The sequence below is a fragment of the Phyllobates terribilis genome, unplaced genomic scaffold (genome assembly GCF_046119375.1).
Source record: "Phyllobates terribilis strain yellow unplaced genomic scaffold, ASM4611937v1 Scaffold_7__3_contigs__length_470593459, whole genome shotgun sequence".
NCBI classification, from domain to species: domain Eukaryota; kingdom Metazoa; phylum Chordata; class Amphibia; order Anura; family Dendrobatidae; genus Phyllobates; species Phyllobates terribilis.
In genome coordinates, this window is record NW_027362767.1 from 84793768 (window position 1) to 84819528 (window position 25761).

The 25761-nt window shown below is 46.0% G+C and overlaps 1 pseudogene; it reads left to right on the forward strand.

The window, feature by feature from the left end:
• The first annotated feature begins 1002 nt into the window (after nucleotides 1–1002).
• LOC141155360 (carbohydrate sulfotransferase 9-like) lies at nucleotides 1003–2660 on the forward strand (annotated as a pseudogene).
• Nucleotides 2661–25761: the final 23101 nt, after the last annotated feature.

Here is a 25761-nt window from a genome sequence, read left to right on the forward strand (position 1 = left end):
CGGGTTGTTTCGGACGCGGCGATACCAAATATGTGTACTTTTTTTGGTTTTGCATAAATATACGGATTTATTGGTTTAATATTTTATTTATTTATTTTTATTTATTTTGTGTTTTTTTTAACAGTTTAAAAACATTTTTTTTCCTTTTTTTTATATTTTTACTTAGTCCCTGTATGGGACATTAATTTTTATTTTTCTGATCACTGATCTCATGTAATGTAATAGACATGTATTACATTACATGAAATCTTCGCTGACTGTTTCACAGAGTCTCCTGCCAGGCTTCAGCTGCAGGCTGAGCCAGGCAGGACACCATATATGGCAGATCTGGAGGTGGTCATGTGACCTCCAGCTGCCATAGCAACGTCGGGTCCTGGAAGGTATAAGGGGGCCGTCGGAGAGGTAAGTGGACGACCCCCTCTCCTCCTGCTGTCTTCTATATGCCGCGATCACTATAGATCGCGGCATATAGAAGACAGCAAAGGGTTAACATCATTGGGACCTGATCCAATCAGGTCCCGATGATGTCCCCTGTCAGAGCTAACGCTCTGCACCGGGATCGCAGCGCTTGCAGGACCCTGGGGGTCCTGATCGCTGAGAGACCACCCACCGTTTTTAAACGTCGGCGCTGCACAGAGCTCAGCAAGCGCCGACGTTTATCTACAGTGGGCGGTCGGGAACCGGTTAAGAACCCCTGTTTGGTTTGAAATGCGTAAGGTCTGCCGTACATATGGCGCTTTTTTAATGGAACAAATAAAATGGACGTTTTAACTTTACATCTCTTGTGATGGATGCGGAGAAGGTGCTGGAGTTTTTCTAATCTACTTACTACTGCTTCTCATCCCTGGAATTGCTACCAAGGATTTCCGTGCACCCGTGGACCCTTATGGCATATGCATGGTAGGCTGAAATTTTCCCTTTTTTTTCCCTTATACACCTATCCATAGCTACCCAATTGCTGCAGGCCACAAAACAGACAAAAAAAACATTTAAAACATGACAATGCGTTACATAACAACAAGATCTTCAAGGGGAAGTGTTGACAGCTTCTCTACTCCTTTACATACACATGTGAACAGCGCCTTACATGTTGAAGCTGGAATATGTATTTATAACATGAGTGTTAATTATCTGGAGTTTTTTGCAGTTAATCCACAATATTCAGTCGTGGAGGCTCAGGAAAGCAGGAAGGCTATTGTAAGATCTGTCTGCGAGAGCAACAATCTCACCCACTCGTCCTTTGTGCTGGACCGTAAAAGTAGCTGCTCAGCTATATGTGGAACACAGCCACCGGTTTATATACTGTGAGGTGCCCAAAGTGGGCTGCTCTAATTGGAAACGAATAATCCTATTACTGAATGAATCTCTTGCCCGCACTCCCGACGAGCTACAACATTACCAAGTTCATGCCTCAAAGCAGCTCAAAAAGTTAAGCTCATATCCTCCATCTCGTCAGAAAAAGCTTCTAGCAAGTTATACTAAAGTGATGTTCACTCGAGATCCCCTGGAGAGAGTTGTTTCAGCCTACAGAGACAAGTTTCTTCATGAAGATAATGTTTACTACAGTAAAGGCTATGCAAATCTGATCAAAAAATCACTTGGGATTAAATCTAATACAAACCTTACTTTCGAACAGTTTGCCAACTTCATCACTAAAGAAAATCCATCCAATAGAGACACTCACTGGAAGCCAATGTATCAGCTCTGTGATCCATGCAATATCCAATATGATTTCATCGGCAAGTTTGAAACTTTAGTGGAGGATGCAGATTTTGTTTTGAAAACTATAGAAGCTCCCAAATATTTGAAATACCCCACAATGAAACATCACTCTAATGAGTCCCGTACAAATGATGACATAAGCATACATTACCTGGAAATGCTTCCTCCGATCCTCTTTAGGAAATTTCTCAGTGTTTACAGCCTTGACTTCTCCATATTTGGTTATAATCATTTTCAAACTAATATTTCTAAGATCCTTAAAACAACCTAAAGTTTTTGCAATATTTTTTTCTGCATCCAAAACCAGAATGGTGGCAGGAAAAACGCTGCATACAATATGTGCCTTTTATTTAATTTAATGGGTGAAAAGCGCTACAAAAACACTGAAAGAATTGACATACTGCTTCTTGGCAAAAATGCAGCCAGGCTCAGAATTAACCCAGAAAAAAAAGACAGTATGTATGTGAGATTTCAGACATCTCATTGATTGTGCTGGTACTGTAAACCACTGCTTATTTTACATACCAAGTATGCTGCATTAAATACACAGTAAAATGCCAAGTGTGAACATACCATTACCCTATCAATGGCATTTCTTTGACAAGTTAATGTACTGCCTTCATTGCTGTGCAGCAATTTAGCAAAATATTTTACTAAAAATGATTTATCTTTTTTCATACCCTGGTGGAAACATAGATCAAAGAGGCTTGCTAAAACTTGAACAGGTAAAAATGAATGCAAGATCAAAGAAAGAATGAATTGTCTTAATTCTTATAGAGAGAGGATCAGAATAATAAAAACAAATATATAAAAATATATTATATATATTATCTATAGCGCTTTCTCCCTGTATATACATTTAGCTCCAGAAATATTTGGACGGTGAATCTTGGTGATTAGGGCTCTACATGACACTATTTTAGATTTAAAATGAAACAACTGAGATGCGATTGAAGTGTAGACTTTCAGATTTAATTAAAGGGGTTGAATAAGAATATCCTATGAAACGTTTAGGAATTGCAACCATCTTTATACAAAGCCTCCTTATTTCAGGGACTCAAAAGTAATTGGACACTTTTTTCATAAATAATATGTTCATTTTTAATATTTTGTAGAGAATTCTTTGCTGGCAATGACTGCATGAAGTCCGGAAGCCAATGATATCATGAAACGCTGGGTTTCCTCCTTTGTGATGCTTTAACAGGCTTTTACATCAGTTGACCCCAGTTCTTGATTGTTTGTGGGTCTTTCTGCCATAAGTTTTGTATTAAGCATGTGAATTGCTGCTCGATGGGGTTGAGATCTGGTGATTAACTCAGTCGTTGCAGAATATTCCACTATTTTTTATTTATAAACCCCTTGGTTGCTTTTCACAATATGTTTTGGGTTATAGTCCATCTCTACTGTGAAGCGTCATCCAATCAACCTTGCTGCATTTGGTTGAATCTAAGCAGAAAGTATCGCTCTGTACGCTTCAGAATTCATCCGGCTCCTTCTGTCTTCAGTCACATCATCAATAAACACTAGTGACCAGTGCCATTGTAAGCCATGCATGCCCAAGCCATCACACTGCTTCCAGCATGTTTTCCAAAGGATGTGGTATGCTTTGGATCATGAGCCATTCCAAGCTTTCTCCGTATTTTCTTCTTCCCATCATTCTGGTACTTGTTGATCTTAGTTTCATCTGTCCAAAGAATGCTTTTCCCGAACTGGGTGGCTTCTTTACAAGTTATTTGGCAACGTCTAGTCTGGCCTTTTGATTTTTAAGACTGATTAATGGTTTGCAACTTGTGGTGCACCCTCTGTATTTGCTCTCATGAAGTCTTCTCTTTGTGGTAGTCTTAGATACCGAAACACCTACTTCTTGGAGAGTGTCCTTCTCTTGGATTGATATTGTGAAGGGGTTTTTCTTCACCATGGAAAGGATTCTGCGATCATCTGCCACTGTTTTCTGTGGCCGTCCAGGCTTTCTTGAGTTTCCAAGCTCACCAGTATGCTCTTTTGTTTGCAGAATGTACCAAACTGTTGATTTTTCCAATTCTAACATTCCTGCTATCTCTCTGATGGAGTTCTTCTTTTTTTTCACCCTAATGATTGTCTGTTTCTCTTCCATTTAGAGCTCCTTTGATCACATGTTGTGAGTTCACATCAACAGATTCTAAATGCAAATGTCACACCTGGAATCAGCTCCAGACTTTTTACCTGCTTAACTGATGATGGATTAACGAGCCCGTGCAGCCCATTAAAGAGCTTTTGAGACAATTGTCCAATAACATTTGGTCCCTTTAAAAAGAGTCAGCTACATATTAAAGAGCTGTAATTCCTAAACCCTCACTCCAATTAGGATGTGAATACCCTCAAATTAAAGCTGAAAGTCTGCACTTTAAGCCCATATTGATTATATAACTGTATCTTGAATAAGTTTTATTAAACAGCTAAAATGCCAAAACTTTTGTCACTGTTCAAATATTTCTGGACCTACCTGTATATGTTTATGCCAATCTTATTTGTCTATATAACTTCCTCAGATAGAGCATTCAATGGAATACAACAATGAAACATTTTTTTCTTATAGATAATAAATCAGAATCTTATAGAGGCAGCATAAGATCACTCACACTTTTATGTATACCATATTACAACTCTATACAGCTCAGAGATTATACAGAGTCATTATACGGTCTTGTTCATTACTGATTCTGGTTTTATTCACTCTTACATTAATTTATTTATGGATTTGTAAATAGGATGGCATAATTTATTTTAACAAAGTTTTGTTACATATGTTCTTAAGAAAAGGCATTTTAAAAATCAATGCAATATGTTAGAAAATCTATTCTCAGTTAAGAACCAACTGAAAGCTACCTAAATGTTTGATCTGATGATCCAGTAAAAAAGTCTGTAAATCTCTATCGTTTTACTTTGGAATGGGTCAATTTAATAAAAATGTATTTGCAATGCATAGGAGATAAAAAGGTTGTCTACTTTGTACCTATTTTTTTTTTTAAAAAAAAGGTCTTCGATCAAAACAATGATCACAGGGAGTTCTGCTGCTAGGTGTTATGATAGTGTAGCAACTCACTCAGGAAAATAGATAACACACTAAAAACTGCAACTGACCCTGCCGATTCCTGCACAGACTAGAGATCCAGATCCAACAGTCCCTAGTGGTTCCCGCATGAGCTGAGATAGCCCTAACTACAGACTAGACAATGACAACTCAGACCTATGCTGTCTGAAAGGCAATTGAGCGCTTCACGCTCCTCCTAAAGAACTGGAGGGTAGAGCAAAGTGCAAAATTACCTACAGAAGAGAAAGTGTGCTAAAATAGAAAGAGATCCCATAGTGAGTAAAACAAACCACGAAATACAAAATAAAGGATTAAGTATGTACTGTTAGAGAATATGCCACCTACTAAGAAACAGAAGATAGGTGCAGGGTAAAGAACATAAAAAAAAATAGAGAGATAAACCCTAGCTGGTCTTTCACTGACTGTCTCAAAACTACAGCAATATGGTTGGGCATCCAAATGAGAATATCACCAGCAGGAAATACCAGCAGGTGGAAAGTATATAAAGCCACACCCGAAAGGTGATAGAGCAGACAAATGAGTAAACGAAAACACTTGTTACCCTAAAACGACTGAAGCAAGGATAAAACTAAACACCCAGATAAAAGGTGTATCTTCTGTAGCTCGGTGGAGAGAAGCCGACCACAAAGCACAGGCTCCAAGAGTTTGAACCCAGATGCATGACACTCGGACTTCCAGTGATCAGCACTAGTAATGAGCGAACGTGCTCACCACTGCTCGGTACTCTGCGAGTATTTCCTGGTTGCTCGGACGGGAGCTCGGGTCCCCTCATTGCATGTTTGGCGCTCTTTAGAGAGCCAATGAACATGCATGGATTGCCTGCCACACACTGTAATGCCGTAGACATGTTGGTTATGGCATTACAGTGAATGGCTGGCCGCACAGCGTCATCTGGTGTATATAAGACTGGGCGCCGCCATGCTCGTCACAGTCTACCCCGGAATCAGGCAGAGTAGGGAGAGGTGCTGCTGAGTCAGGGAGAGATTTGCTTGTTTAGAGTTAGTATAGGTATTCCACAACATATATCTATGATATCCATCTGAACTAACACTCCTTCAGAGGACTAATCCAGCTGTATATAATCAGTGGTTATAGCAGGAATTAGGCAGGCAGTGTAAGTGGCAGACTGCAGTGTATAATACAGCACAAGAGGCTGTTATGATCTGCAACATGAACTAAGGAAAGATAGGGGAAAGCTGTCCCTACAGTAAGACTAAGCTGAATCCCTACGATGTAGCGGGCTGCCTGTTCCTAGCGAACAGACCTGCCTTAGTCATCGGCTAGTCTGAACGGAGACCTATAGCATAAAGGGAGGGGTCCCTAAAAGAACTAAGGACTGGGACAAAAATGGGACACCTCCTAAACAGAGAAGTTGTTGCAGAACACAAGAAGACAAACTGACAAAAAAGGTACTAGAGGTCCCAAAAGGACCAAGTGAACTGACAGAGAAAGGCACAGAAGCGCCTGGCTAGAGAAACAGTCAAACACTGAAGTCCAGCACAGCCAGAAGGGCCGAGCTGGAATATAAAGGCAGATGGTCACGTGACCGCAAAACACAAGATGGAAAAAACAAACAGGAGTGTTCTAACAGAGGCTCCATTCCAGTTCTGTCTGCTGCTGTTACAGATATTTCTACATATAGCCCCAGTTATCAGGGGCCAGGGATAATTATTTTTTTGATTTTAATCCTGATTAATTGGTTAAAAAGTAATCCAGAGAACACCGTTTTTCTGCTCCATCTGCTTGTTGCCACAGCAGAATACAGACAGATTCTCTCCATATTACAGCGATAAAAATCAAGAAATTTGCAGTGAACGTGGAAAATATTGGCCTCCATGTAAATTTTGTTGCAGTGTCAGTGAGGTTATTGACACCAGGTCGCTGTGAAAAATAGTAACCTACTGGCCAGCTATTTAAAACTGTGGTTTTCCGTCACACGTATCACATATAAGTTTGCTCCAAATTCAGCCATTTCTGGCCTCCATGTAAATTTTGTTGCAGTGTGTTAGTAAATAGGCATGAGCGAACATTTCAATGTTTGGTTGGGAAAAGTTCACCGAAGAAATTGATGTTCGCCGAATGTTCGTCGAACATTTCCAAATCCCAAAGGAGTCAGTCAATGGGGGCACCAAAAAAATGCATACACAACACCTAGAAACAGGACCAAAAGCTGCCAAAACACATTAAATTAGGTGTAGACACCAGGGAAGTGCCATCAATTGACCCAGTGTACAAGTACTATAATTATTACTACTGCGACAGTGACATTTATTCAGTTGGGCTTTACAGGTCAAAAGGGGTCACCGACTGGTACAACAGGAGAGAGGACCCTGCCTGCGAGGGCGCACTGTCACGGATGTGGTTTGTGGAACCACTGTGCCACGGACCCCGGAGAGCCAGGAGGAGTATGACTAAGCAAGAACAGGACTGTTCACTAGAGCCTCTGATGGTGAGGTTAGACTTGGCTCCCGATGAACGCCAGGTGCCACTCCAGGAAAGACCAACGGACGCGCAGCAGCTGGACCCAGTAGGACAGACAAGATGGTGCAGCTGGCAGAGTCTGTATCAGGAGTGCAGCTGGCAGAGTCGAGTCTTTATCAGGAGTGTTCACATTGCCCTAAATGAGGGACTAACACCACCAAAGTGGCATTAATGTCATCAGACTACAAGTAGTTTCACGCAGACCCAAACCTGTCCCACTACAGCCAACCCTAATTCTCCACATTTCCCAAAATTAGGGTCTAAAACCTGCAGCAGCAGCAAGAGCAGACACAGAAGCCATATCACAGACTGTAATTTCAAGAGATCAATGCAGCACACTCAAAACGACAACATCGCCTACTCTATACAGTCTGCAATTGGGGTGCAAAAGTCCTTGGAGATCCATGATCTTGATGAAAGTTAGGCAGTCTACACTTTCAGGGGACAGCCAGGTGCGCTTATCCGTCAAGACACTACCAGCAGCGCTGAGGACACGTTCAGAGAGAACGCTGGCTGCCGGGCATGATAAAACCTCCAAGGCGTGAGAGGCAAGCTCAGGCCATTCATTCATTTTTGAAGACCAAAATGTAAAAGGGTCCAAACCCTCCCTAATGGTATGGATATTGAACTCTAGATACTCCTGCACCATCCTCTCCAGTCGTTCACCACGTGTCAGACTTGTACTCTGTTGTGCTGGTGCACGAGCTGGTGCAAAAAAATGTGTGAAAGGACTCCTAGAAATTGCCTCTGCTACTTACTCTGCTGCTGTTGATAATGTTTTGGAATTGACAAACTGACGTGCCAGAGGTTGAAAGGCTACAGCTGCGATGCACACTGTGTGCACACTGTTATCTTGGGGAAAACCTCTATTAAGGTGGCTTAAAAGCTTGTTTTGATACGTCAATATAAGCGAGTCCGTTTCCAGGGTGGGAAGCATCTGGCAAAATTGACTCTTATAACGTGGATCTAACAGAGTGGCAACCCAGTAGTCAGCAGTGTTTTGAATCCTAACTACACTGTGTGCCGAATTATTAGGCAAGTTGTATTTTAGAGGATTATTTTTATTATTGATCAACAACTATGTTCTCAATCAACCCAAAAGACTCATAAATATCCAAGCTTAATATTTTTGGAAGTTGGAGTGTTTTTTTTTTTAGATTTGGCTATCTTAGGAGGATATCTGTTTGTGCAGGTAACTATTACTGTGCAGAATTATTAGGCAGCTTAATAAATACCAAATATAATCCCACCTCACTCAGGGGCGGAACTACCGCCCGTGCAGCCGGTTCATTGAACGGGGGCCCCGAGGGAGAGGGGGCCCCTTCAGCCTCCAGCAGGGCCGCCATCAGGGCATGACTGCCCTGACTCCAGTATGGGGCCCAGCCGGTAGGGGCCCCCTTGGGGGCCCCCCTCTTGTGCGTCTCTCTCCTCATGGGGCCCCCGGCCCCATGCTAAGCGCCGGGGCCGGAACATCTCAGCGCTGCGCTGCTGCGGCAGCGCTTTCATGATTCCCCTGACTTCCGGTCATGTGACGGCACCGTCACATGACCGGAAGTCAGGAGAACCTGGTGTCATCGATTTGGACGAGCGCCAGGATTCTGCAGGGATCGCATGGGGGTAAGTATAACAAGTTTTTTTTTTTTTTTAAATACAATTTACTAGGAGTGGGGGGAATGGGAGGTGCACATGTGGGGGAGGGGAATGAGAGAGGTGCACATGTGGGGGAGGGGGATGAGAGAGGTGCACATGTGGGGGAGGGGGATGAGAGGTGTGCACATGTGGGGGAGGGGAATGAGAGAGGTGCACATGTGGGGGAGGGGGATGAGAGATGTGCACATGTGGGGGAGGGGGATGAGAGATGTGCACATGGGGGGGATGAGAGAGGGGCACATGTGGGGGAGGGGAATGAGAGAGGTGCACATGTGGGGGAGGGGGATGAGAGAGGTGCACATGTGGGGGAGGGGGATGAGAGAGGTGCACATGGGGAGGGGAATGAGAGAGGTGCACATGTGGGGGAGGGGAATGAGAGAGGTGCACATGTGGGGGAGGGGGATGAGAGAGGTGCACATGTGGGGGAGGGGGATGAGAGAGGTGCACATGTGGGGGAGGGGGATGAGAGAGGGGCACATGTGGGGGAGGGGGATGAGAGATGTGCACATGGGGGGGTGAGAGCTGCACATGGGGGAATTGGGAGAAAATGAGCTGCACATGGGGGAATTGGGAGTAGGGGGATAATGAGCTGCACATAATGAATGTGGGGTGGGGGACAGTAAATGATAAATGATGATGGGGTGGGGAGAGCAGGACATGATATAATGAATTGGGGCAGGGGGTGCATGTAAATAATGAATGCGGGGAGCAGGAAGTATAGAGTAGGGGGCGTTGCGGATGCAGGAGTGTAACTGGTAACAAATTGGCGGAAAGAGTAGAGGTTCTAATTAAATTATATATTAAGTGCCTATTTACAGTTAATGGGGGCACCGTGGTGGATTACAATTTATATTTGGAATGGTAGGTTGTATAATAACTAACCATATATTGATGGTGGATACACGTCTGTATTCAGCTGCGTAATGTAGAAGTTGGGGAATGTGCTCTAGATAACTGTGTTATTTTATGCAGAGACGAGTCCTGGCTGGAAGACGTAATGGCGGTCTGTGCTGGATGAAGGAGAAAAGCGTAGCTGAAGGACTTCACCTAGAGACGTCACCAGTGAGTCAGTGTATTACATGTACACTTACACTATATACTATGTACCGGGCTCCTGTGTATAATGTCACTGGTGATCACTGTATTACCTGTACACTGACACTATATACAGAGCTCCTGTGTATAATGTCACTGGTGATCACTAGATTACCTGGACACTTACATTATACATACCATGTATAGAGCTCCCGTGCATAATGACACTTATGGTAATATTAGTAATGTGGTGGTAATATTAGTAATGTGGTGGTAATATGTGGTCTGGTCATGGTGTGGCAGTTTTTCCCCCTTCTGTGTGGCATTATTCGGTCACTATGTTGTGGTAATATGTGGTCTGGTCATGGTGTGGCAGTATTCCCTGTATGTGGTATTATTGGTCATTTTTAAAAAAAAATGTATATGACACATTCCCTTAAAGAAAACTAAATAAAAATATATCTAAAAAGAGTATTGGATATTTTAAGAAAATTTTAATAGGTTAGAGTAGGGCCCTGCCAGAAGAGTCTACCTTATCGTGGTGGCGGCTTTAAAAATCTTTTGGCCAAAACAAAAGCTGATGGCTATGCATGTGGCACCGTCTGGTGGCAGCGACGTGGACGAGCGCCAGGATTCTGCAGGGATCGCATGGGGGTAAGTATAACAAGTTTTATTTGTTTTAAATACAAGTAGTTAACTAGGAGTGGGGGGGATGAGAGATGCACATGGGGGGGGATGAGAGATGCACATGGAGGGGGTTGAGAGATGCACATGGGGGGGATGAGAGATGCACATGGGGGGGATGGGAGATGCACGGGGGGGATGAGAGCTGCACATGGGGGGGGATGAGAGCTGCACATGGGGGGGGATGAGAGCTGCACATGGGGGGGATGAGAGCTGCACATGGGGGGGATGAGAGCTGCACATGGGGGGGATGAGAGCTGCACATGGGGGGGCGAGAGCTGCACATGGGGGGGGGTTATGTTTAGATAACTTTGTTGCCTTATGAAGCGCAGGGGGGGGGGGCCCAAAAAATTTCTTGCACAGGGGCCCACTACAGTCTGTGTCCGCCCCTGAACTTGTTTATTTTCACCAGGAAAACCAATATCAGTGCACAAAATTTCGAAATAAACATTTCTGACATGCAAAAACAAAAACACCAAAAAATAGTGATCAATATAGCCACCTTTCTTTATGATGACACTCAACAGCTTTCCATCCATAGATTCTGTCAGTTGCTTGATCTGTTTTCGATCAACATTGCGTGCAGCAGCCACCACAGCCTTCCAGACACTGTTCCGAGAGGTGTACTTTTTCCCTCCCTATAGATCTCACATTTTATGATGGACCACAGGTTCTTTATGGGGTTCAGATCAGGTGAACAAGGGGGCCATGTCATTATTTTTCCTTCTTTTAGACCTTTGCTGGCCAGCCACGCCGTGGAGTAGTTGGATGCATGTGATGGAGCATTGTCCTGCATGAAAATCATGTTTTTCTTGAACGATACCGACTTCTTCCTGTACCACTGCTTGAAGAAGTTGTCTTCCAGAAACTGGAAGCAGGTCTGGGAGTAGAGCTTCACTCCATCCTCAACCCGAAAAGGTCCCACAAGTTCATCTTTGATGATACCAGCCCATACCAGTACCCCACCTACACCTTGCTGGTGTCTGAGTCGGAGTGGAGCTCTCTGCCCTTTACTGATCCAGCCTCTGTCCCATCAAGAGTCACTCTCATTTCATCAGTCCATAAAACCTTTGAAAAATCAGTCTTAAGATATTTCTTGGCCCATTCTTGACATTTTATCTTATGTTTCTTGTTCAAAAGTGGTCGTTTTTCAGCCTTCCTTACCTTGGCCATGTCCCTGAGTATAACACACCTTGTGCTTTTTGATACTCCAGTAAATTTGCAGCTCGTAAATATGGCAAAACTAGTGGAGAATGGCATCTTGGCCGCTTCACGCTTGATTTTCCTCAATTCATGGGCAGTTATTTTGCGCCTTTTTTGGCCAACACGCTTCTTGCGATCCTGTTGGCTATTTGCCATGAAACGCTTGATTGTTCGGTGATCACGCTTCAAAAGTTTGGAAATTTCAAGACTGCTGCATCCCTCTGCAAGACATCTCACAATTTTGGACTTTTCAGAGCCAGTCAAATCTCTCTTCTGACCCATTTTGCCAAAGGAAAGGAAGTTGCCTAATAATTAAGCACACCTCATATAGGGTGTTGATGTCATTAGTCAACACCACTCCTCATTACAGAGATGCACATCACCAGATTTACTTAATTGGTAGTTGGCTCTCAAGCCTATGCAGCTTGGAGTAGGACAACATGTATAAAAAATATCATGTGATCAAAATACTCATTTGCCTAATAATTCGGCACACAGTATATACGGGGATCATGTTGCAGATAGTGCATCAAGAAGGCACTCATATGTCGGGCTCTTCCAGGAAGTCCAAAGCCAGACTGTATTGTGGGCTGCGTAACACTGATGCTTGTGTCCTCTGTCCCCACCTGACAACCACGTTCAAACGAGAGGGGATGATTATCCTCTTTATCCTCTGACAGCTGCTCGCCCATCACCTCTTACTCTTCCATTAGTTCCTCGGCTCTTGCACCTTCACTAACAGTTTGCCTGGTATCACCAAACCCGCTCGATCACTGTAATCCACTGTCACTTGCATCCGCCTGTGTGACGACAGTCTGGAAATTTGAGACATTGGTATCCCTTCCGCATCCACCACTTCTTCTGGGGCCACCACCTCCTGCCGCAGGTTATTCAAAGTTTGCTCCAGCATGTATATGACCGGAATAGTGATGCTGATGACGGCATTGTTAGTGCTAACCAGTTTAGTAGCCATTTCAAAACCATGCAGAAGGATGAAAAGGTTCTTAATCTGTTCCCACTCCGCAAACGTGAAATGCCCCAAGTCCGTACTGCGTTGTCCCAAGCTATACGTCATGACATACTGCGTCAGAGCTCGTTGCTGCTGGCACAGTCACTGCAATATGTGCAGAGTGGAATTCCACCGCATTGGCACATCGCAGATCAACCTGTTAACTGGCATGGACAAAGACCTCTGTATCGATGCAAGTCGATGACATGAGGGGTGTGAACGGCGGAAGTGAGCACACAGCTTCCGTACTTTGTGAAGCAGCTCATCCAGGCGAGGATAGTGGCATAGAAATCGCTGTAACCACCAGGTTGAGGACGTGAGCCATGCAAGGCACGTGTGCGAGCTTGCCTCGACCTAGGGCTGCTAACAGGTTCGCACCATTATCGCACACGGCCTTCCCAGGATCGAGGTTTCAGCGGAGACAGCCATTGTTCAAACTGAGCGTGGAGAGCAGCCCACAACTCATCTGTATGACTACGATCTCCAAGGCATATTAATTTGAAGACTGCCTGATTACGGGGAGCTCTGACTGCGCAGTACGGAGGTGGTGTGTATTCGCTCCACACTCTTGGAATGCGTGTCTCGTTAAGGCAGAGGTTGAGTGCGCAGGTCGAGGCCCTAGAGGAGGTGGAGGACGCAGAAGCAGCGGAGGAAGTGGGAAATACAGAGGTTTCTTCTGCAAGCCTTGGGGATTCCAAGATTTGTGGAGCAGCCCCTTCCTTGCCTGCCCCCACAGCCACCAGAGTCACCCAGTGCCCAGTCAGCGAGATGTAACGCCCTTTGGCCATGCTTACTTGTCCAGATGTCTGTGGTGAAATGCACCCTGGAACACGTAGATTTAGACAAGGAATGGGTGATGTTGTCTGCTACATGCTGGTGTAGAGCAGACACAGCTTTCTTAGAGAAGTAATGGCGACTGGGCAACTGGAACTGGGGGACTACGACGGCCACCAGTTTTCGTAAACAGTCTGTATCTACCAGGCGGAAAGGCAGCATTTCTGTGGCCAACAGATTGGAGATGGTGTAGTTCAACCTCTTAGCTTTGTCATGCATAGGATGAAACAATCTTTTATGTGACCACAACTGCGGGACCGAGGGCTGGCTAAGGTGCTGAGAGAGGACGGAGTATGGTGAAGCATGAGAGAGGTGCAGATGTTACGGTGGATTGAGAAACATGCGGTGTGCTCGGTAAAACAAACACAGCAGGCATGTCCACGTCCATTACAGCTGACGGGCTGTCACTCAGCCTGACTGGAGCGGGTAAAGAACCGGAGTTTCTGCGATGGGTGACCTGCGTAACAATGCTTGGTACGGTAACAGAGGAGGAGGAAGAAGCAGCAGATGCATTTGATGGGGTAGCTGATGATTGTTCAGGTGCGCTGGTCCGCATTTCAGCGCGGTAAGATTCCCAGAGTAAAGAATGTGGTTTGAGCATGTGAACGTTCATGCATGTAGTAGTCAAATTATTACAGTTTTTCCCTCTACTGAGTTTTTTATCACAAAGTTTGCCGATAACGTAAGTTGGCTTATCCTTTGCAGTGACAAAAAAGGCCCATGCTTGGCAACCCTTGTTGCCCCTGCGAGCTGCAGCCCCTTGACCACTGCTGGCCACAGCCAAGGTTGTGGCTAAGGATGCAGTGCTCCTTGTGCTTGCATCACTCCGTGTCTGCACCGTAGGGCGAAATGCAACCTCCTCTTCTTCCTCCTCCACCTCCTCAGATGAGCTACTCGGCTGCATGACTCTGGGTTCACACCAAGTAGGATCTTCAACCTCGTCATCATCCAATGTGTTATCCCATTCCTCACCCTCACAGTGACCCCTCTCCTCTTGTTGCCCTGACAGCATAGTACAGTCCGCATGAGCCTCAGGTATCCGAGTCTCATCGGGATCACCTCCCTCCCCTGTGGTTGACGTCTGGTGATGAGGGTCAGGAATAGAGATGAGCGTTGTTCTACTCGAACTGTTCGCCAATCTCAAATTCGAGCTGTTTTGGGCGGTGTTCGAGCCGTTTGGCGAACACGAACAATTTGAGAAAAATTCGGCTGTTCGAGGTTATGTTCGATAACTGTTCGTGCACCAAAATCATAACTGGATTTTTTCTCAGTAATGATGAAAATTAATGTTAATACGCAGTTTGAGTGTACAGCGGGGTGGGGGGAGGGGCAGGGGATGGATCTCTGCAGGAACAATGAAGATCTCCATTTTTTTTTCTCTTTCCCGCATTTACAGTGGGGAGGTGCAATCTGTCAGCCTATCAGCAGCGCACACACGGAGCGAAGTGCTTTTTTTCACACAAGCAAGGGCATGTGTCATTGGCAGTGTATGTCACATGTCCTTGCCCTATAAGACCAAGCCATTTTCCCCGTCGCCACCATTTTCTCACTGCTGCAGCTGCGTGTTAGACGGCACCGCTGTTGCTGTGTGCGCTATACCTTGTTAATTTCAAGCCAATTTTCGCACAAATATACAGATAGCTTGGGAGTAGGGAATAGTTGTGATTGCAGTCCTTTTAAGGACTAGGTTACAGCATTTCCTACGACTTTTATCAGGCAGGTCTGTGCTCTTAAATAGATAGGTTGTGGGACTAATTGTAATTGGAGTCCTTTTCAGGACTAGGTTACATCAGTTCCTATCAGTTTTTGCCAGGCAGGTCTGTGCCAGTGCTGTGCAAGTTTTTTTCACAGCATTTGGCTGAATCTAGCAAAGCTAATCCTTTTTGGCCTATTGCAGAGTGTGTTAGTCAGTGGAGTAGCCTATCTGTGTTGCAAGATATACCACCTGTGTATAGAATACCAATTTTTTTACTGCACCTAGTGAAGTAAAAACTTTTGGGCATAGCATCATTCTATTAGTCCATCTATACTGACCTCCATCAGGTTGCAAACTGAATCTAATTTTTTTTCTGCATCTAGCTCTGAAAAAATATTTGGCCTTCTAGCAGTGTGTGGGACTTGTTCTATTAGTCCACCTATACTGACCTCCATCAGGTTGCAAACTGAATATATTTTTTTCTGCATCTACCTCTGAAAAAATATTGGGCTTCTAGCTGTGTGTGAGTCTTGTTCTATTAATCCATCTATACAGACCTCCATCAGGTTGCAAACTGAATATAATTTTTTTCTGCATCTAACCCAGCCAATAGTTTTGGCCTAATACCACAGTTTGGCCACTCAGCTCTGCTCGGTTACCATCCATTGTTTTTTTGTGCAAACAACTCCAGAGTTGTGAATTAGTTAACCACCAAAATGAGTGGAAAAAGGCCTGCTGCTGGTGGAAAGGGGAATAGGCGTGTTGGGAAGGGGAAAAAAGGTTGTGTCCGTGGGGTAGGTGTTAAAGCAACAGTAACATCTGCAGAAGAAAAACCATCTTCCAGCCAAACTAAAATGTCTACTTCTTTTAGCGGACAATGTGATAAGATCCCTTTCTTACGGCCACGCCAATCGCTACAAATTCCAGATGAGGCACAAAAACAGCAGGTGCTTCAACGGATATCAAGTGCTTCTTTAAGTGGGCTCTCCTCCACATCAACTTCAACATCACAAATACTCCAGTCCTCAAAGGTGTCACCCAAATCGCACTTGCTTCCTCACAGCTCCCAAATCTCCAGCTGCCCGTCTGAGTATGAGGTAGAACAGATGGTTGAGTCTGCAGAGCTGTTTACTCATACTATAGCCTGGGAATCAGAGGTCGACTCCAGTGCTTCTGTGAATCCAGACGAGGAAATGATCTGCACTGATGCCCAGAATCTTTATGAGTCGGATCCAGGACCAGACGCAGAAGGTTCTGACCATAATGTAGACCCTCATTCCCAAACTGTAACTCCTGTTGGTGGAGACAATGAGGAAGACGATGATAAGACTCAAATACCTGATTGGAGCGACAACTTTAGTTTTTTGTCAGGGCAGGAACAGGTTGGCTCTGAGGACGACGGGTGTGATAACACACAGGGTGATGATGATGAGGTTGGAGATCCCACTTACTGTCAACCCACAGTCAGCCAAGAGATGAGGTCAGCAGAGGAGGTGGAGGAAGATGCTAGTGACGACGAGGTCAGGTTGCGCCTTCCTGGACAGAGACGTAGTACTGGAAGCATGTCAACAACTGCATCCTCAAACACAACTCTGCCTCTCACCACAAGTCGTGGTGGCTCTTCAGGTCGCATGGGTGCTAAGCCTTGCATAGCCTGGGCATTTTTTCAGATCGATAAAGATGACCCAACTCGTGTTATCTGTAACATTTGTCAGCAAAAGCTAAGTAGAGGCCAAAAAATACATAGTTTGAGTACTTCATGCATGAACCGGCACATGGACATGAAGCATAAGTTGCAGTGGGAAGCTCAGTGTGCTACAATGCGGCCTAGCCGGCCGGGCCAACCACCGTCTGCCATATCTTGTGCATCCGCGGCCTCTTCATCCTCTGTGACTGGGGGGACAGCAGTCACACCTGTTTTGGGGCGCAGACCTGCCACCTCTTTACCCGCAACAGCCAGCGTGATTGGCAGGTCATCATTTTCTTTGGAGGTGGTAACACCAGCTGGTGTTGAGCGCTGTCCGACATCGATAGCACCACCTTTGGATCAAGGCAACCTAACATGTCCGCCTGCACCTTCCTCACAGACCGGCAGTTTGCCGGGGACACCCTTATCAACCCCGTCTAAGCACAATAGCCAGCCCTCGGTCCCTCAGATGTGGACAAGTAAAAGACCATTTCCTCCTAGCCATGAGAAAGCTAAGAGGTTGAATTTCACCATCTGCAAGCTCTTGGCTACAGAAATGCTGCCTTTCCGCCTGGTGGACACAGAGGATTTTCGAGACCTTATGTCCGTTGCAGTGCCCCAGTACCAGATGCCCAGTCGGCACTACTTCTCAAAGAAAGGTGTGCCTGCGCTCCACCAGCATGTCGCACACAACATCACCGCTTCTTTGAGAAACTCTGTGTGTGACAGGGTGCATTTCACCACAGACACTTGGACGAGTAGGCATGGACAGGGGCGCTACATGTCGCTGACTGGGCACTGGGTAACTATGGTGACAGCAGGACAAGGGGCTGCTGTCCAAGTCTTGCCGTCCCCATGAGTTGTGCGTCAATCCTCTTTATGTCAAAGTTCCTCCACTGCTTCTGCCTCCTCAACCCCCTCTCGGTCTTCCACCTGCACCCAAAGCCTGTCTGGTCATGCCACAAGCTTTCTAACTGCGCAGAAGGGATCCTGCACACCTCCTTACTATGCTGGCAGTAGGGCTCAACGTCATCAGGCGGTTTTTACTTTGAAATGTCTGGGAAATGTGAGTCACACAGCTGAGGAGTTGTGGTCAGCTCTGGAGAACCAATTTCATGAATGGCTGTCTCCACTGGACCTGAAACCAGGGAAGGCCGTGTGCGACAATGCTGCAAACCTGGGTGCGGCCCTTCGCCGGGGCAATGTCACACACGTGCCTTGTATGGCTCACGTGTTGAACCTGGTTGTCCAGCAATTTTTAGCCCACTATCCCAGACTAGATGGCCTTCTGCAGAGGGCACGGTCGCTGTGTGCTCACTTCCGCCGTTCGCATCCCGCAGCTCAGCGACTTACATCTCTACAGAAGTCGTTGGGCCTGCCACTTCACCGGCTAAAATGCGATGTGCCTACCCGGTGGAATTCAACTCTGCACATGTTGCAGCGACTGTGGCAGCACCGACAAGCCCTGGTGCAATACGTTCTGACGTATAGCCTGGGCCAACGAGATCCAGAGGTGGGGCAAATCATGCTGGAGGAGTGGTCTCAGATCAGGGACCTATGCACCCTTCTGCACAGTTTTGAAATGGCGACGAAGATGTTTAGTGCTGATGATGCCATTATCAGCATGACTATTCCGGTGATTTACATGCTGGAGCACATGTTAAACAGAATTCGGAGTCAGGTGGTGGCACAAGAGGAGGTGGAGGAAGTAGAGGAGGAGGAGTTGTATGCGGAAGGGCTAACATCTGCAAGGTCCAGACGGTCGGCAGCACCAAGGCGGCAGGCATGTGAGGGTGGGGGAGATGGTTTTACCAGGGCGCATGGTAGCAGCCAAACTAGTGAGGAAGGTGCAGGAGCCCAGGAAGAAGTGGAGGACGAACTGATGGAAGACTCATCAGATGAGGGAGACCTTGATCACATTTCTGTTGTGCGAGGTTGGGGGGAGAGGACAGAGGAAGGAAGCATGATTGTTACCTCGCCACCAACACAACAGGGACTTGGTGCTCCTGGATGCGCAACACACATGAGTGCCTTCTTGCTGCACTACCTGCAACATGACCCTCGAATTGTGAGAATTAGAAATAATCCTGACTACTGGGTTGCCACACTGTTAGATCCCCGGTACAAAAGTAAATTTGCCGAAATTATTCCTGCCATAGAAAGGGATGCACGCATGCAGGAGTATCAGCAGAGACTGTTGCAGAATCTTACATGTGCTTTTCCACAAAATACCAGTGGTGCACGTAGTGAATCTCACAGTTCCAACTTGCCAACCGTGGGACCGTCAAGTGTTCAGCACTCAAACCGTAACAGAACCACAGTATCTGCTGGTAACATCAATTTTGCGGAATCATTTCAACACTTTTTTAGCCCATCCTTTGCAAGGCCACAGGAGACAAGAAGTCTGACACATAGTCAACGCCTAGAGACGATGGTACAGGAGTATCTCCAAGTAAACATTGAAGCCACGACTGTGTCACTGGACCCTTGCTCTTTTTGGGCTTCCAATCTGGATAAATGGCTGGAGCTAGCCACTTACGCCTTGGAGATCTTGTCATGCCCCGCAGCCAGCGTTCTGTCTGAACGTGTGTTCAGCGCTGCTGGTGGTGTGCTGACAGATAAGCGCACGCGGCTCTCCACTGATAATGTAGACAGACTCACGTTCATAAAGATGAACAAATCATGGATCCGAAATGACTTTTCTACCCTTGTGTCATCCTGGGGAGAGTAAAAGCTTGATGATTGGTTAAAATCACCCTACCAACCGTTTTAAGCTTTCAAATTACTAATCATGTTTATCTGTATCTTGACTGGAAAATAATTTGGGCTTTGTAGCAGTGTGCAGCACTGATCCTATTAGGCCATCTATAATAAGCTCCACCAGATTTAAAATTAAAAATAATTTTTAGCTGCATCTAGCCCGGAAAATAATTTTGGGGCTCCGAGATGCGCAAGACACATAAGTGCCTTCTTGCTGCACTACCTGCAGCATGACCCTCATATTGTCAGAATTCGAAGTAATCATGACTACTGGGTTGCCACACTCTTAGATCCCCCAAACTTTTCGATCAACCTTTTCATTTTAATAAAGACCAAAAAAATGGTCATTTTTGAAATTATAAGCATTAGCAGGTTGTTAGAAACTGAAATCAAACAGTTTTCAACTCAAAACTTTATTCTAGGTGATGTTACATTTTCACATAGGACCCCTTGTTCGAAAGGAGCTTCTGAACTCTCTCGTCCATTGAATTTGTCAGGTTTTGGATGGTTTCTGCTTCAATTGTTTTGCATGAGGACAGAATACCCTCCCAGAGCTGTTGCTTAGATGTGAACTGCCTCCCGCCATCATAGACACTCCTTTTAATGATGCTCCAAAGGTTCTGAATGGGGTAGAGGTCAGGGGAGCATGGGGGTCACACCATAAGTTTGTCCCCTTTTATGCCCATATCAGCCAGAGATGCAGATGTTTTATGTGCAGCATGAGATGGTGCATTATCATGCAGAAAAATGATCTTGCTGTGAAATACACGGTTCTTCTTCTTGAACCATGGCAGAAAGTGCTGTTTGAGAAAATCCACATACATTATGGAGTTCATCTTTAGCGCCTTCAGGGATCCTAAAGGGGCCGACAATCTCTCTCCCCATGATTCCAGCCCAAAACATTACTCCACTTCCTCCTTGTTGGCGCTGTAGCCGTGTTTGCGTGGGGTGTCCATCAACCAGCCATCCTCCACTCCATCCATCTGGACCATCGAGCGTTGCACGGCACTCATCCGTGAACAAAACAGTTTTGAAATCAGTCTTCATGTAATGTTTGGCCCACTGGAGCCGTTTCTGCTTGTGTGAAGTGGATAGAGGAGGTCGACAGGATGGCGTATGCACAGCTGCAAACCTCTGAAGGACCCTGCATCTTGTTGTTCGGGGGACGTTGGAGGCACAAGCAGCTTCAAAAACTTGTCTGCTGCTATGACAAGGCTTTTTTGCCGCTGCTCTTTCAACCTGACGTAATTGCCTGTAGGAAAGAGTCCTCAATTTGCCCTTATCAGCACGCACACGTGTGTACTGTGAATCAGCTACATACTTCTTGATTGCCAAGACACTTCATCCTGATCATCGCACAATGTTGACTGTAGTCATGCCTTGACCTAAACACTCCACAATTTGTTGCTTCTCAGCAGCCGACACATCCTTTTTCTTTCCCATTTTGGCAGAAAATGTAGGCTGCTTAATAATGTGAGAGAGCCTTCTTAAGTAGTCTTGCCTTTCATTGGACACACCTGCCAAACTAATTAGCACAGGTGTCTGCAATTGCTTACAGTGATATAAAGAGCCCTGACACACATCACCATCAATGAGTTTAACTGACAAACAAATTCTTCCCTTATCACTCCTAAACACTTTTTGCATAATAATTTGGAACGCAGTGTACATGTGCTTTTCCACAAAACACCAGTGGTTCACGTAGTGAATCTTACAGTTCTAACTTGCCAACCGTGGTCTGTATGGAATTGTTCAATAAAGGGCCCAAAATTAAGATAACATAGATGGGAGAGGTCTCTATGAATAGGAATTCCTAAGTATTTGATACCCTGTGAGGGCCAGGCAAAGGGAAAGTTGGACTGGATGGAATCCTATATGGATTTGGGGAGGGAGACATCGAGGGCCTCAGACTTCGCTGCATTGATTTTAAAATTTTACCATGTAACAAAGTGATCTATTTCAGCCATAACAGCAGGGATGGATATATGTGATTGAGTGATATATACTAGGACATCATCAGCAAATAGAGAGCACTTGTACTCGGTGCCTCCCACCTCAATCCACCTAATATTGGGGTTATGGCGAATTGATGAGAGCAGGTGCTCCGTCACTAGGATGTATAAGAGAGGGGACAGAGGACATCCCTGCCTTGTCCCATTGGTGATTGTGAAAGGTGATGAAAATGTTCTGACGCACCCCCTGGGCCTTGGGACACCCGGAGCCGGACCCTTTTTGGTGGATGCTGGTGGTTGTAGTCTTCGTGGCGGCGACCCGGTTCCGTGGCTCAGGGCGGTCAAACCAGTGGCGGAACTATTTATGTGGTTTTGATGTTTAAATGTCCGACTACGCCACCCGTGGATTGCGGTCAGAGTGAACCGCCGCTACAGGGCAGACCGCTGAGGCTGGTGTTGTGGGTGCAGCAGAGCGTAGCATAACTCCCCACGGGAGGAGTATAGCCTCAGGGCAGTGTATGCGGAGGATGGGGGTGATGGTGCAGGGCAGCAGCAGTAACGACACGGAGTCAGTGATGCAGTCCAGGGCCTTTACTCACAGTTCTTATTATCCAGACCACGTCTGCAGGTAACGGCTGCCCACGTCGTACTGTGCTCACCAGGTGAGGGGCTCAGACAACTCCCAGATAACTTTGGAGCACTTCACAGGACCCCCTTTGTGTGTCCTTTGTCTGGCTTTTCTTACCAACACTTCTGTCCGGCTGCCTCGGGACTCCTCTTGGTAAACTTGGCGCCAGTTTCCCTGACCCTATGTGGTGCCTTCCTAGCGGGTGTAGCGAGGGGCTGCGACACATAAAATGTCAGAGCCTCCAGTTTCTAGCTGAGGGTCGTTTCCTGCCTCCACTAGTTCGGGGACCGGTCTCCCCCTTTGGCCTGACCCCTCCACGCAGGTGGATTCGGGCGTGCGGTGGCGACTCGCCCGTCCGCACCCCTGGGATCCCTTCATTCCTCGTTCCTGGAGCCTTCTCCGCTCCTCTTCCTTCCTTCTCCCTCTTGCAGGCCTGGGCCTCTGTTACTAGGCCCGCCTCCGGAGCAGAGCTCATGCAGAGCCCCTGCTCCCTGCCACTTCTGCTCAGACTTCTCTGCACTGAACTAAGATGGTGCCCACCTTTTATACTCCCTTCTCAATGCACCCAGGAACTGCTTCCTCCCTGCTCCTGCACTACAGGGTTCCCCTTCCTCAGTGTTCCCTCCCCCCACTCCAGCCAGGGACAGGGACTGTTGTGCCCATCTCAGGGGCATATTGGTCGCCCTGCCCCACGGCAATGTGGTGTAATGCATGCAGGTGTCGGGTCCTGATCCACACTCCATCCTTACCTGAGAGTGAGATATCACACCTCTGGGTGAGGTGCAATACGTCTGTAGCAACCGAGCCCTCAGGGTGGTACAGTTCCATTTAGCTTCAGCCTAGGTGACGTATTGCGATACAGGGCCGTGATTTTGGCTATAAAAGGGTCCCCTAGACCCCTACCCCAAGCTTTTTAAGAGAATCATATATGGCGTGCCAGGAGACTCTATGGAATGCTTTCTCAGCATCCAACGAGAGTATCTAATTACAAATTTTTAACTGCATCTAGCCCAGGAAATACTTTGTGCCTAGTAGCAGTGTCTGCTAGTCAGCGGATTATCCCGGCTGTTAAGCAAGCTACACCACCTGTAGTTTAGACACTTAATTTTTTCAAAGGAAATGCTTCGGGACCATGGGATACTTAGTGAAGAGCATCAGGAGGCACCCCAAGGCATAGGGGCTGGGACTGGCAGTAGGATGCCTTGCGGTGGACAGCAGAGCTCGATCCTTATAAAAGCTTTTTAACTGCAGCAGCTTTAGTGGACGCTACTGGAGCTGGAATTACCGCGGCTGCTGGCATGAGACTTGCCCTCCAATAGATCCTTGTAAATGGATTTAAAGTGTATTCATTCAAATTAGAGAGACAATTTAAATTAAAAAGCTTAGAGCTGCCTCCACCACAGGGGGGCTCGCTCGACCCACCAGCGGACAGGCACCAGTATTGGGAGAGGGGGGCTGGCCGTCAGGGTTCACCGCGGCTCTGGCACAAACCCGGCGACACGGAGGTGGCACGGGCAGGAGCGGACTGGCCATGTCGGCTTCTCACTTTTTGGATTTTAGAAGGGCATGACATGCCTATATCTGTGTCTCCCCCTCCTTTTACTCCTCCACCTCTTTTATTTTCGCATGACTATATGTACTTGTCACTTTTCCATGTGTTAGTTATGTCTTCTGAGCAGTTTGTCAGCTTTTGGACACCTTTGAAGGTGTTTTCTATGTGTTTCTATGTGTTTTTGTTTGCCTGCCATTGGTTTTAATGGTGTTCGAAGGTGTTCGACGAACAGTTCGGCGAACACACGGGTGTTCGACGAACCGAACCGAACTCGAACACTACGGGGGTGGCTCAACACTAGTCAGGAACCTGCTCGGACACTACTTCATCCTGCCCCGAATCCAAGCTAAAAAGAATTTGGGCATCGGTGCAGATGCTTGCCTCCCCTTGACTCTGTGACTGTTTGGAGTACATTTCTGATGCCCATCGTGTAGAATGGGTGAAGAGTTCTACAGACTCTCCCATCTGTGGTTCGCTACATTCAGTTGGGCAGTTGGCCAGTTGTGAGGTGGGGGGGAAGCATGGGTAATTGGGGGGCCACCTCTGTGGACTGTACTGCGTGTGATGTTGAGTTGGAGGAAGAAGAGGAGAGGGCACTGGAAGCAGAGCTTGCCATCCGCTGGAGCACCTGCTCTTTCTGGGTCTTATCAACAAGGCATATCGCTGTGCGGCTGCCAAAGGAAGGGAGTGCAGTAGGCCATCCACTAACATAAGTTGTCAGTAGTCTTTGGATAGGACCTGCTTGTGTTGGTTCACTAGTGCTTTCACTAACATTAGCACGTACCCCACGTACACCTTGAACACCAAGCCTATACCCCTTCCACCACACCCTCTCTTTTTCCCACTCATGTTGGTCAGATACAGTGGTAGGAGCACGCAATTAACTAAAGAAAAATACTTTTTTTTACTGTGCAATAGCTCAGCACACACCTGAATTTCAGCGACACTAAATGACAAGGTAAGATATGGCCAGCCGTATAACTTTCCTAACAGACAAAATAAATTTGTTAGTGTGCATGAGGCCGATAAAACCTACGAGATATTCTCCAAACAATTTCAAACTGAGATGTCCCCTGCTGTATTACTTTAGGAACAGAAGACATTTTTTTTTTCAATGTGGATGAGGCCAGTATGACATAGAATATATGCTCCAAAATATTTCAAACTCAGATCTAACCAGCTGTATCACTTTACTCAGAGCAAAAAATATTTTTGAGTTACCCTGCATAAGCTCTGCGTCCAGCTGACTTTAACCGCCACTGACGTAGTAGCTGGCTTATAGCACTGTATGACTTTTAGCACAGGAAAAAATATTTTTTGGACTGGGCCTAGTAAGAGAAGTTTTGCTTTTTTTACTATGAAACCAGGACAAGTTAAACGCCACTAAAATATGATTTGCCTTTTAGCAGACTGGATCAACTTTGCCAAAGTAAAAAACTTTTGGTGGACTCTGCCTGCCAACCAAAAATATATTTAGGTTTGACTGTGCGTAGAAGCTGAATTTGACCGCCACTGACGTAGTAGCTGGCTTATAGCACTGTATGACTTTTGGCACGAGAAAAAATATTTTTTGGACTGGGCGTAGTAAGAGAAAAAAAGTATTTTTTTTACTCCACTAAAATAGTATCTGACACTAAAAAAAAAAACTTTAGTGCACACAGCTTTCAATATCACAATAGCAACAGAAAAAACAAACAAACAGATTTTGTGCTCTGCAATAAGAAGCTCTGCAGACTGTGCAGAGCACAATTTCAACCCCACTAAATGAAAAGGTGCA